Consider the following 12,496-nt stretch of genomic DNA (forward strand, 5'->3'; position numbering starts at 1 on the left):
TAACAGGTCTGAAGGGAGTGACTTTGCCCAACATTTTTTATTGCTGTCCCTTTCCACATCATTTAACAACAGTTTCTGTCATGGCCATTCATGCCGGGCCTTTCAGTTTGATTAAAGGAGTGCTAATGTGGACATGACTGGGAACAACCTGTTTGTCTCACTGGCTCTGGGAAGTGCTGCAAGTTTGCCTTGTGAGTATTCCCTGCTGAACTGTCACCAGGCTGTAGGCTTGGGCTTTCTAACTCTGCAAGTGGAAGGTTCATGCTGAAAGTACAAAAAAATTGGTGCAGAAGTTTTTAAAATTAAATGAGAATCCTCTCTGTCAAACCTGGAAATGCTGCTGAGAACTATCAGCAGCAAAGCACTTGTACCTGTTCTTTACCAAATGCCAGCTCTTTAAAAAGGAGAAAATATCTGTCGGTATATCCCAGTCTGTCAGTAACTGGGATAACTGGTTGGAGCCCACAGTGCCCCTGCTATTCTGGTCTTGCTTCTCCAGGCATTCATTCCTACCCAGTTATTTCCATGGGAATCCATGGCCCACCCATCTTTCAGCTATGGGGGCTAAAAATTCCTAAAATACACTGTGTGCTCTTGCTCACTCCCAGACATTGCAGATTTTTGTCCCTTCTAACTTGCTTGATGGATATTAATAATTGAGTAAAGGGTGATTTTTTTTTTTTTTAGGATATTTCTTAACATCCTAGCATTTGAATATATTTTTAAAAATTTGGATCTATATACAGACATTTTTTTACTGCATCCCATATGAACCAGCACAAGTGACAAACATGAAAGTATGTTCTTAGATCTTATCAAGAATCTTGTAGGCTTCATGGTGACAGAACACTTTAAAGAGACTTTCTGAATGCCAGAGGAGTTTTTCCCAAGTTTGAGGGACTTAGTCCCTTTGGGATCTCACTGGAAATTGGGAGGAGGATGCACTGCAGGAGCTGTAAGGAGGTGGCTCTGGCAGGGCAGTCTTGGAAACCAAAGGAGAACAAAATATCCAGGCTGATAATTTTGACAGGCTGGAAATGAAGCAATATTCCAGAGATTATGCCAGGAAGTGGATATTGGAAATTTTGGCAAAGCAGCTGAGTGTGAAGGGGCAGGAGCCAGATAAGAGGGAGTTTAAGATATGTGGAGGAGAGGAGCTCCAGACAGCAGTGAAATAGCAGAGTGTGGGGATGGAGAGCAGGAGAAAAGGGAGTGATAACCGAGGAGCCAGATGAATCCAAGAGGGGTTTGTTGGTTTTTTAATAAAAGACATGGAGAGCACTAGTCCATAGCTGTACTGGAAGTGAGAGGTGAGGGAGAGTGGGCAGCAGGGAAGAACATGGGCATGAGGAGGCAAGTGGGGAGGCCAGGATTAGAGAGGAAACCTGAAGCAGCAGTGTCTGCCTCTGACCTTGGCTGTGGAAAAGGGGAAAGGAGGAAAGGCACACTGACTGTGGGACAGCAGCTTTCTCTGAAGGATGGGCAAAATCCTGCCCAGGAAAAGAGAAAGTGTGGCACAAGGGCAGCTGGACCCGGGTTCTGGGGGTTGGGTTGCCCTGGCAAAGGGAGGCTGTTTACGTGGGAAGGTGGCAGGAGAGGATGACTGCAGTGGAGGAAGTCAAACCCGGGATGGGGTTTCCACTAGGAATGACAGAGCAGCGGGAGGGAGAGCGGCACTAGAGGAAATGGATGCTGGGGGCGAGCCAACATTGTCTTTGCGATAGGAGAGGGTGTCAGAGGAGGAGGAGCGAGGAGGCTGGAGAGACCCAATAGCCAAATAAATGTAAGAGAAGGGAAGAGGAGCCGGGAGCGGCTGGATAACACCCACGGGAGGCTGCGAGCGAGGGCCGGCGGAGGGGGAAGACCTGGCGTGAGCACAGGGCAGGCCCGGGCAGCAGCAGGAGGAGCAGCAGGTGGGGATGCGGTGCGGGCTGCGGGCCGGGCCGGGCCGGGCCGAGCCGAACCGAGCCGCAGGGCGGCCGCAGGGCAGGGGCGCGGGGCGGGGGCTCCTCCCGCCTGTCCCCGCCCCGCTCCGCTCCGCGCCGGGCGGGGCACACCGAGCTCACGCAGCGGGGCTGCGGGCACCGCCGCTCCCTCCGCGCATCGCCGGGCAGCGCCGAGGTAGGGCCGGCAGCGGGGACTGGCATCGGGGATCGGGAACGGGAGCGGCCCCGATCCCCCGCTGCGCAGCGCGGGCGGCTCCGCAGCCTCCCCGCAGCCCCGCTGGGCGCGGAGCGGGCTCGGCGCTGTCACAGCCGCCCCGCCCTGCCCTACCCTGCCCTGCCCTGCGGCGGCCCCGGCCCGTCCCCGGGGGCCACCGCCCCTTTCCCTCCCTCCCTCCCTCCCTCCCTCCCTCCCCTTCCCTCCCTCCCTTCGCTCCGTCCCCGCCCGCGGTGCCGCCTCCGCCGCGCAGCCGCACGCCCCGCGCGGTGCGGTGCGGAGAGCCCGGCTCGGCTGCTGCTCCTGCGGTATTCCTTGCTAGACGGATGTAATTCCTCCTTTCTTTTTCTTGCTCGGGGCGGGGCGCGGGGGGCGGCGCGGGGGTCGCTGTCAGCCGGGCCCGCTGCGGGGCTTTGTGTGCGGGAGCGCTGAGCCGAGCCCAGCTGAGCCCAGCCCAGCCCAGCCCAGCCCAGCCCGCCGCGCTCCGGTGCGGGGCTGCGGTCCGGGCGCGGCCATCGCCCGCCGCCGCGCTGCCCGCAGTGAGCGGCGCGATGCGGGGGCTTGCTTCGCTTGTCTCGGGGCTGGCTCTGGCTCTTAGGTGGGTACAGGCCTGATTTAACAAAAAAAAATATGGCAGACTTGTGCTAGAGAGCGTGAGACTGCAGCAGCTCTGAAAAACCCTTGTTCATGGCACCGGGACTGACGTTTCATTCAGTAGCTGATGTTTTTCCTTCTGGAGTGATGATACAGAACTAGAGAGAGCGTTGAATTTGTGATGTTGATGTCTTAATCGTGAATGAAATTGCATTCTTGTTTGAAGGTGAGTAGTGGTCTGTGTTTCTGCGTTGTGCTCCGCATTGTCCGTAGGTATGAATGCTAAATGTTCAAGATCGGGATTGCAGGGAGAGGGAATAAACACAAACTGTCAAGATCCGGAGCGTTCGGCTCATCCTTCGACCTTTATTGACAGGATACCAGCATTATGAAACCTGCTTATTGAACAGCTGGGGAAAAGGGCTGGGATTCCCGCAGCCCGGCATCCTGCTGCCAGGCATCTTGGGGAACAATGCTCCCCGGAGCCGGGCTCCGAGAGGCAGGGCAGGGACAGGAATTTATTCCCAGAGACAGCAGCCGTGTGGAAATGTCAGGGGAGGCTGTGACTCCTCAGGCCATTGCAGGAAAACTCCGCTGGAGGAAGGGCTTGCAACGCTCTGGAGAGAGAGACAGGAGTGAAAACGGAATGGGATAAAGGGCTGGGATGGTGGGTGCTGGCAACGGGATGTGATTTTTAAAGAATTGTTCTTATCCTTTAACGTTTTGGGGTTTTTTTCCTCCGTGTTTCTGGGGAGAGCAGAAATGGCTGTAGTGATGGCTCCATGACTTAGCAGTGGTAGTAGGGCTGTGAGGAGGGGCGAGGGGCTGGCTCATGTGTCACAACTAGTGCTGAAGAGGCGAGAAAATAGGGAATATTCTGTTACTTCATGCAGGAGCATAGGCGTGGAATTATGAGTGTGGAATCTGGAGGTCAGGTTCTGGAACAGAACCCGCTTTGGGTTTTTCTGTAATGCAGGTTAAGTGCAGCAAATGACACTCGCTAGAGCAGGATGCAGCATTTTGGGATAAAACAGGAGCTTGCAGCAGCCATGTGGCAAAAAAAGCGTTAGAGATGCTGTTTCATCTCTGTGGTGGCACGGATCCTGCAGCTTTTGGAATTGCTGTGTGCCACTGAGCCCTGTCTGCACACAGGAGTGGGGCAGAACCCTCTTGCTGCATGTATGGAGACCTGATACTGCTGTGTGCTGCTCCAAGAGCCCCTGGGGAGCAGGAGTACAAACCATTTTATGAAAGATGCTTTCTTTTTTCCTTCATCATCTAGAAAATGGAATCAGCTAAAGCCCCTTTATTGGATGGGCCTGGATTGCTCGTTTGCATTACGTCACCTGACTAAGGATTTATTTTTCATGTGGGTCAGTTACAGGATGTGATATTTGCAGTTGGATTGCCTGCAAAATTATTGTATTTCATTAGCAAGGAGTGCATGGACATCTTTCATGGAACACGGAGGAGAAAGTCTGTTTATGCAGACGTTGAAGGGTCAGACTGCAAAAGTTATTTAGGCTGTTAATTGCTGTACGCACCTAAATTCCTTAGTCATCTGATCTGGGCACAAGTGAACGAGCAGTACAATGGTTTATCATTGCCCATTAGCCATGAGTCAGCTACTAAATCCTGCCCAGGCTGGTGTCTGTGGCCACAGGCTCCCTGATTGCCCTTTCCCTAGGGTCTGGGAATACCTCTGGGAGTGCTGGAGCCTCGGGGGCCGGGCAGGTGACCTGACCCCGGGGCAAGGAGCCACCAGCTGCCCTGGCATCCCTCTGGCTGAGGCTGAGGCTGTGCAGGGAGCATGCAGGCTCTTCCCTGTGGTGCCTGGAAACTCCTGAAGGGAGCAGGCCGGTGCTCCATGGTAGGAGCCATAAGGGCTTTCCTGGTGTGCAGCTCCTGCTTTAAACCATCTCGTGTGGATTGTCCTGAGCAGACAGCGCTGGTGTGGAGCTGCAGCTCCACACCGAGGGGACTGGGATCCACTGGGATCTGTGTCCTGCTTTTCCCCCACTGCCGGGCTCCTTTCCCCCCACCCACACGTGCTTTTCGTTTGTCAGCCTTTTATTATTACCCTTAAAATGATCTGTTGTCAATTTGTTTTTCTAATGAACGTCAGTACAACGTTGCAGCAGTTACAGCTGCACCTTTGGAGGCTTTTCCTCTAATGAAAAAAGGGATTCAGAAGAGATTTCATGATTTTTTATGAAAAAGAAAGACATAAGAAAAATTCTTCTTATGCCCAGTAGACCCCAGCTTATTCAACAGCTTCATCAGAGTGACATAGATCAATTCCATATATATTTAAGCAGGCAGATTTTTTTTTTTTTATATTTTGCCCAACTTCATTTCTTTTTCATGTATTGCTAATCCCAGACACATTTTTTACTGTCCACTCCTCATTAAAAAAGTCCAGTTTTGCATGGAAAAAGCTTTGATGTGTATTGTTAGGTGAAGGTTGAGTTCATAACAGGTTTTATGGCTGAGGGGGGGCTGTGTCTGGAAGTGTTATTTCTGCTTGCAGGGTAATGTATGTGATTATCAAAAGGTATGCACCAATGTAGAAGGTTGTACTCAGGGATTGTGTACATCTCCCTATGCCCAAGGACAGATTAAGGTTGAGGATTATACTGAGCTCTTGTTTTTCATCACTGTTAACATTTTTCTCATCATCTTCTCTGTGAGGTTTTTTCTTGTTGAGTGGTGATAATTTCAGAACGTTCTTAATTTGTCATGTCTTTTCGCTTTTCTGCTATTCTCTCAAAACATTATTTGATTGTTTAATGTATTTACTCTCCTATTACCTTGCACAAACTCATATTTGTTTTTAAGCTGGATGTGTTTTTGCCTACCAGAAACCCCTCTGGTGCGTCACTGCTGCCACCAGAGAAACACATTTACGCCGCCGTGCTGCCACTTTTATTGCACAATGTGCTGAGTGCTAGAACTTTAAAAAGAAATGGTGAGCTGGTTTGGTTTGTTCATGTCAGGAGGGCAGTGGGGACTGAACAGAAGAGGCACTGCATGAGGAGCCCCTGTGGCAGCAGGTGCTGCCCCACACCTGTTGGATACTGGGAATAGCCTCGCTGGTCATAGCCGTGCCCTTGGAACAGGAGAGGTGTGCCATTAACACTCTGTCCTGAGAGCTAAAAATACTCTGCCACCAAACTGTTCACAGGTAAATGTTCCAGATTTAGCCTTTTTTCTGTTTACTGGATTCCAGACTAGGCTGTTCCCCTGCTGAACAATTTGCCTGTGATCTGTGAAACGTGTTCAGGATGATGTTCCTGGATTTCATCTCGGCTTTTGTTCATGTGTCCAGAGCTGTGCACCAGAGAAACAATTTCTCCTTCTCTGTGAGGATAGGAAACACAGATGCAGATCATCAGAGAAGCTGTGGGCTTGCCTTGAAAAACAAAGTGTTAGTGTTTTATTTTTGAGACAGGAATAGGGATTGACTGACAGCTCAGTTTGATTGGTGTGACTGCTGGGTTTGGTTCCAGTAATCACGTCTCAATCCAACGTGGAATGATCCCTGGAATGGGCAGCTGCTGCTCTGCATGAGCTGTGGGGTCTGGGAAGAGATGTAGCTGCAGACCCAGATTTAGGGTGTGAGCAGAGAGGAAGAGATGCAGGGCTGGAGCTGCCCAGCCTGTCCACTGCCCACGAGAGCGACTGGCATGGGGCTGAAGGGTTTGAGGCAGCCAGCTTCATGAGCAAAGCATTTATGCTTCGTGTCTTCAGTCTCCCTGTGGGAAGTGCTGGAGTGGCTCTTGTGATCCTTCCTGCCCTCAGCCTGTGGGGACTGGACACCTTGAGATCTGCCTTTTGTTTTTTCAGCCTGCCTCGAGGTTCTGGAAAGCAGCATGGCACTGAGGTCATGCCTGTGCTGAAATCTCCTGGCCAGGGCTGCAGCAGTGCCTGCAGAGATCAGGGAGGATCGTGCCCCACCCCAGAACTGTGCACTTGGGTTTTCCATTTTCCCCCTTCTTGGAGGCTGGGTCTGGGTGGGAGGTGCTCCGAGGTGACGCAGAGGCTCCTCTCCAAGCCTGGCCCTGACATTTTAAGGTTATACTGATTACCCAGTTTATCCCAGGCAGACATTTTTCCCAAGCCAGACCTACAGGCATCACTGGGAAGTCTTTAGTTTTTGCTGTACTGTCCCAAGAACGTGGTCAAGGTCTTCTCTGAGGAGTTGTGGGGATTTCCTGCCATCCAGCAGTAATCCATATCTACAGCTTTTGCTTTTGTAAGTTCCTGCCTTTTGTTCTGACTTAATCCTATTGCTCTATGGATTTATTTATTGCAGAATGACATGGGGTATCTGCTTCTGGTTCTTACATGATAAAAGAGAGCTTTGTGTTTGGAAGGGCAAGGAAACTGTGCATGGTGAGCTCTGGCAGCATGGGCAGAGCCTGGGGTACAGTGAGCTGATCACTCTGGGGTTGTGCACCAGGAGCAAAAGCTGATTTTTCCCACTCATGAAATCAATTTTGCTTAGTACCCAGACACCACAAATGCTCCAGCTAATTATAGCAAGTAGCTCCTCTGGTTTTTTGGCTTGGAAGGGAAAAGGTGCTGCCTGCTGTATATAAACTAATTTAACTCAGATACATTTATTTGAACACCCACAGGTTTTGGGTTTTGGCATTCCAGGTATTGACTTTTGTCAGTAGTTAAACTAACGGTGAGATTTTTCTTGCCAAGGGCTTTCACTGACTTAGTAAACAAATATTTAATGAAAATGTTTGGGTGATCTGCACTGGTCCCTGCAGATGGCTCATGGCTTTGGGGTGCCAGTGGCACACACATTTATAGCAGCACTGGAATGCAGCTTGGGGTTAATTTTTGGAAAGGGACTTTGGGCCTAGATCTGCCTTATGGAATTCTGGGTGTTTAATACAGGAGGATCATCCAGTAGATCACCCTTTGCCAGAGCCTGGATCATGCAGCAAAGAGATCAGGAGAGTTCTCCTTAAGTTAACAGGAATTCTTTGTCATGTAGGATCCACATGGGATAAAGGTAACCTGGTAAAACCTTAGTTTAACAGTTGCTTCTTTTTTGTAATGCAAAATATTGTGACCTTTTTTGGGTATAATGCCATGAATAACTCTACAATTTCATCATGGTAAAAGATGAATGGATTAATTGCTACCTCTTTATTTTTAATCTTTTTTTGAGTAATGTGTTCTTGTAGCAATTTTAGATGCTTTTAGGAGGCTAAGCCTGAAGGAAACCTGGCTGATTTTGGTGGGGCTGCACTGATTATCACAAGTTGAAAAATCTGCCTTGCAGTTTTCAAGTTTTCATAAAACAAACACTGGAGCCTGTTGTGCTTTATTCTGTTGGTGTTTTTGGCATCAGAGAAGCTTTTCCTGATTGTTTTCCTCATTTGAAGGCTGATTGTACTGAGTGACCTCTTGCTCCTGAAGGGTGGGTCAGTTTATGTGGGAAAGTCTTAGTCAACGTGTCTGGGAGATAAGTGGGACTGCATCCCAACAGCCTTGTGTGTTAAATACTGGAATGTGCTGGGGACCTGCCAGGAGATTGGAAGCAGCACTCTGCGACAAGCCCAATGCAGTCACACTCTCCCTAAAATAGCACTGTGGATAACAGGAGATCTGCAAAGTTATCACTTACCTCATTTTCCCACAAATTCTTTCCTAAAAATGGATTATTGACTGAGGGTTCAGGCGGGTTTTTCTGGTAATATATTCCATTTGAATTCTGGGAGCAGTCGTGTCCCTCTTAAGTCTTTGGCTGCAGGTAAGAGGGAAGAAGCTGTGGTGAAACCACACGAGTCCCAGCACAGGAAAAGCCTATTTGTATCATCCTCATCATCACCTGAATGAGAAATGAGATGGGTTTTACCTCACTGTAGGTCAGTAGGAGCCTCTTCAAATTCGTCCTGAACAGTCTGGAAGTATCAAGGCAGAGATGAATCAGTCCAGCAGCAGCCTCAGCGTGCCTGGGCTGGCTGTGGGTGACAGGCTTTTGGCACCAGCCCCTGGATGCAAACAGCCAGTGTTTGGATATTCAAATGAGCAGTGGCTTACCACTGCAGACCCTAGACGGTTTTGTTGAAGGGGAAAAAAGCAAATTTTATTTTCGGCCCCGTGTCCAATTTGTCGGGGGAAGAATCTGATTGTGCAGCTTTAGTGGTTAGCATAAGCCAGTTAAACTTGAAACCTGGGGTGCCTGAATTAGTTTCTTAGAGAAAGAGGATGAGTTGGCTGCTAAATGGGATAGCGTGAGGAAAGTGCGGGGGCGGCCGGGTTGGGAGCAAGGTTGGGACATCCTGAGTCAGCAGGTGAGAGGCTGCCCCAGGAAAGCACAAATCCCAGCAGCCATTCCCTGGATGTGTGCTTGCACTGCTGCAGGGAGAAGTGAGAAAGGGAGCAGGAAAGTGGGATTGTCAGGGAAGCACAAGGCTGAGAACAGAAAGTGTGGAGCGCTCCAAGTCGTGACCTTTGGGTGCTGCAGGTTTGAGGACGAGCTGCTCCCTTGGAAAGGCAAATGGATTAGAGGCCACTTGTGGAAAGTATCCCTCAGCTTCTGCTGTGCACTGCCAGCCTGGTGTCAGTGATGTGACAAGGTGTGGCTCCCAGCAAGCCTGGAGCAGGGCTGGCCCCGGGAATCAGATCCACAGGGGTTGTGCTGGGGTCTGTCCCCGGTGCCACCGAGGCTCTCATGGAGAGGGCACTCACTGAGCCGCTGCCAGGCTCCTTCCCACCCTGCACACTGCCTTGGGAAGGCACTCCCTTCATCCTGTGGCGCTCGGGCTGTGCTCTGAGCGAGGCTGGGCAGGAGGATGTGGCGCAGCAGCCCCACCCCTGTGCCCCCCGGGGGGATTCCCTGACCCCAGGTGCCCCATTGATCCAGCTTTGCGGCTGCCTGGGTGTTAAAGGAGCTTTATTGCTGCTCCAGGGAGGGACGTGGTGACATCAAACCCAGGTAAAAGGGGAAGAGAGGTAAAAAAACTGCAATCCAATGGAGTTTCACTGAGCTCTGCCTTCTCCTGTCTTGCTCACTTTCAGGTTTTGTATCAGGAGGCATAAAAATTTCCAGAAATTGCAGTTTATGTAAGAGATGTGAATAATGGCTAATAATAAGTGAAACTGCCATGAGGAGCTGGAAGAGGGGGGAAGAAGGTTATTTTTAGAGATCTGTTCTCATTGTATGCTAGACAAACAAGAATAAGGTGACTTTGCATTAAATATATACCACAAAGAAGTAAAGATATTTTCCCCACACAAGTCCCCATGGTGCAGTAATGGTCTGTACTATCTGCCAGCTTAGCAATGAGACTCCAAACTGCTTCTTCACTGTTTAGTAAAGAAAAGAAGGGACTTTCCATGCTCATTTTCATTGCAGTACTGTGATTCTTCTTGCTCTGTGAAGCTTGAGAATGAAGTATCTGAATCCCCACTTGTGCCAAGTTACACAACTACATCCCAGCATGGGATGTTGTGTCCATTTACATCATCTCAGTCTAGGACTTGAGGTTTTAAATCCTCTTCATAGAGAAATATGCACGAGAACATCTCAGAGTCGCAGAATTAACTAGGTTGGAAAAGATCTTTGAGATCACTGAGCCCAACCTATATCTCAGATAATTTTGTATTGCTCAAACCATTTTAAAAATGTAAGGATTGTAAAAAAAGTGACAAGATCCCAAAATGTCAGAGTCAGGGATGGTTATCCCTCTCCATGGGTAGGTGACAGGCAGCACACAGCTCTTATCTAGCTGTGTTTTTAGTCTGAGTAATCCTAATCAGGTAGTAAATCCTGAGTGAGATTATGCTGCTGCAAAGATCAGCTGGATCTGGAGATGCCTGCTTGGGAATTCACTGAGGCAAACCAGAACTCTGGAGGCTTTGTGGGATCTTCCTCTGGAGGAGTGGGGAGAAGCCCAGCAAAGACAAAGCGTTGGCTGCAGCAGGGCTGACAGGTGAGGAGCACATGGGCATTCCAGGGCGAGGCAGAGCACTCAGGGATGTTTCTACAGCTGCTGCTGGCCAGCAGAAAATAACACAAACCACTTGGGGTTGCAGTGGCACAGCAGAGCTGCTGCAGAGTTTGGAGAGTCCCAGAGTTCCTGGGATTCCTGGCACGGGGCAACGAACCCCCACGTCACCTTCAGGGCACTTTTCTGAGCAGAACATCCATGTTATTCCTCTGCTGTGCCTCTAACAGGAGGACAGCTGTTTGCAGTTTTAACTTCTGCTTGTCATAAGCTGCAGCAGGAATCCAGGGAGCCATGGAAGAGCCTGAAATTAATTTTCAGCCAACTCGATTAGATTGGTGCCCGTAGCAGACTTACCACTGCAATTTGTGTGTGTTTTGGGAGGAATGCAGCCCCTGCTGGTGTTCAGCAGTTGGCCATCATATCTAAAGGAGAGCTAGGAGGGCATGCAGATACATAAAACAAGGAACAGAAATATCCTGGTATGCATTTTTAGTGCTCTGCTTTGTGGATTGATCAGAACAGGGATGAGCATTGAGAAATGGGCACTGTGCAGCAGCACAGCTGCTCCATCAGAGGGGAATGAATCCCCATATTGCATCCCAGGCATGTTATTAGAGGATTAAAGGGCTGGGCAACTCACCTTGGCTAACTGTCCTGAAACTGTGCTTAACTCATCATACATATAAATAACTATTATGCAAATATTACCAGAGCAACAAAGCAGGTTTTGAATTTGCTTTGTGCCTTGCAAATGACCAAGTCTCTTGTCTCAGTGTTCCAAATGATAATCTTGTTTTCCCCAAAGACAAAGCACTGAAATTACCTGTGTAATAATTGGAATATACCACTCAATTCCTCTCTCTCTGGATGGGTCTCAGCATACAGTAGCAGACTGGAATGTTTGGTACATAATTTCCTTCCTTGATTAAGTTAAAATGTAAGATGATTTCCCATTTGGGCTGTCAACAGGAGCAATAAATCTTTGTTCCTTTTAAAAATCTGCTCATTCTGGTTTTGACTGACATCACCTGCTGCCTGCATATGTCTCTGCAGAGAGGAAACCACCTCAGTTTGTACCAGGAGAGGTTTAGGTTGGATATTAGGGAAAACTTCTCCATGGAAGGGTTTGTCCATCCCTGGAGGGATTTGAAAGCTGTGTGGGTGTGGCACTTGGGGACATGGTCAGTGGTGGCCTTGTTGGGTTAATGGCTGGACCTCAGAGTGTGTCAGGAATCAGATGCTGGATGGTGCTTGTGGGGTTTGTGCTGACACTTGCTCCTTGAATATTGCACCTCAGGGATCTGTTCCCTAAGAATCACTTGGAAAACCCTTTTCTAATCCTTGGAGAAGCTTGGATGTGACCACAGAAAGCTTCCTGTTCCCTGGGGTGGTGATTTGGGAATCAGGGTGTTATGATGGGAGGCTCCAAATTAACTGCAGATAATAATGATAATAATAATAATAATAATAATAATAGTAATAATAATAATAATAATAATAATAATAATAGTACTGTTAACAGCTCCTCTGTCAGTGGAATGACCATGTGAGCCTTGCCTGGGGTTTGGTTTCTCCTGCAAGGACTGATGAGGCAATTCCCAGAGGTGACATGTTTAGGGGAGTGATGTGCCCCTGTGTTTGGTGACTGGCACTTGGCACATTTTCCTAGATGTATTGCCAGAGAACCCGGGTCTCCTCAGGGACCACGAGGAATTTTCCTGGCTCTGTTGGTGTGGAGTTATTTTGCTCTACCTGTTCCTGATGTT

At 49.2% G+C, this 12,496-nt stretch overlaps 1 protein-coding gene across 5 annotated transcripts in view; it reads left to right on the top strand.

Moving 5' to 3' along the window:
- Window positions 1–1,628: 1,628 nt before the first annotated feature.
- The window catches only part of SPTBN1 (spectrin beta, non-erythrocytic 1), a 112,467-nt gene continuing 101,599 nt past the window's right edge, over window positions 1,629–12,496 (top strand). The window contains exon 1 of one of the 5 annotated variants that reach the window (XM_056487311.1): window positions 1,629–1,913. The gene's annotated coding sequence lies outside the window, so the exon portion shown is untranslated. Of the gene's footprint in view, window positions 1,914–2,002; window positions 2,122–2,380; window positions 2,489–2,528; window positions 2,981–12,496 lie in introns of those variants that run through there. The other 4 variants (XM_056487315.1, XM_056487313.1, XM_056487314.1 and 1 more) reach the window with 4 other exon arrangements.

This window comes from Oenanthe melanoleuca, chromosome 3 (genome assembly GCF_029582105.1).
Source record: "Oenanthe melanoleuca isolate GR-GAL-2019-014 chromosome 3, OMel1.0, whole genome shotgun sequence".
Classification (NCBI taxonomy): Eukaryota; Metazoa; Chordata; class Aves; order Passeriformes; family Muscicapidae; genus Oenanthe; species Oenanthe melanoleuca.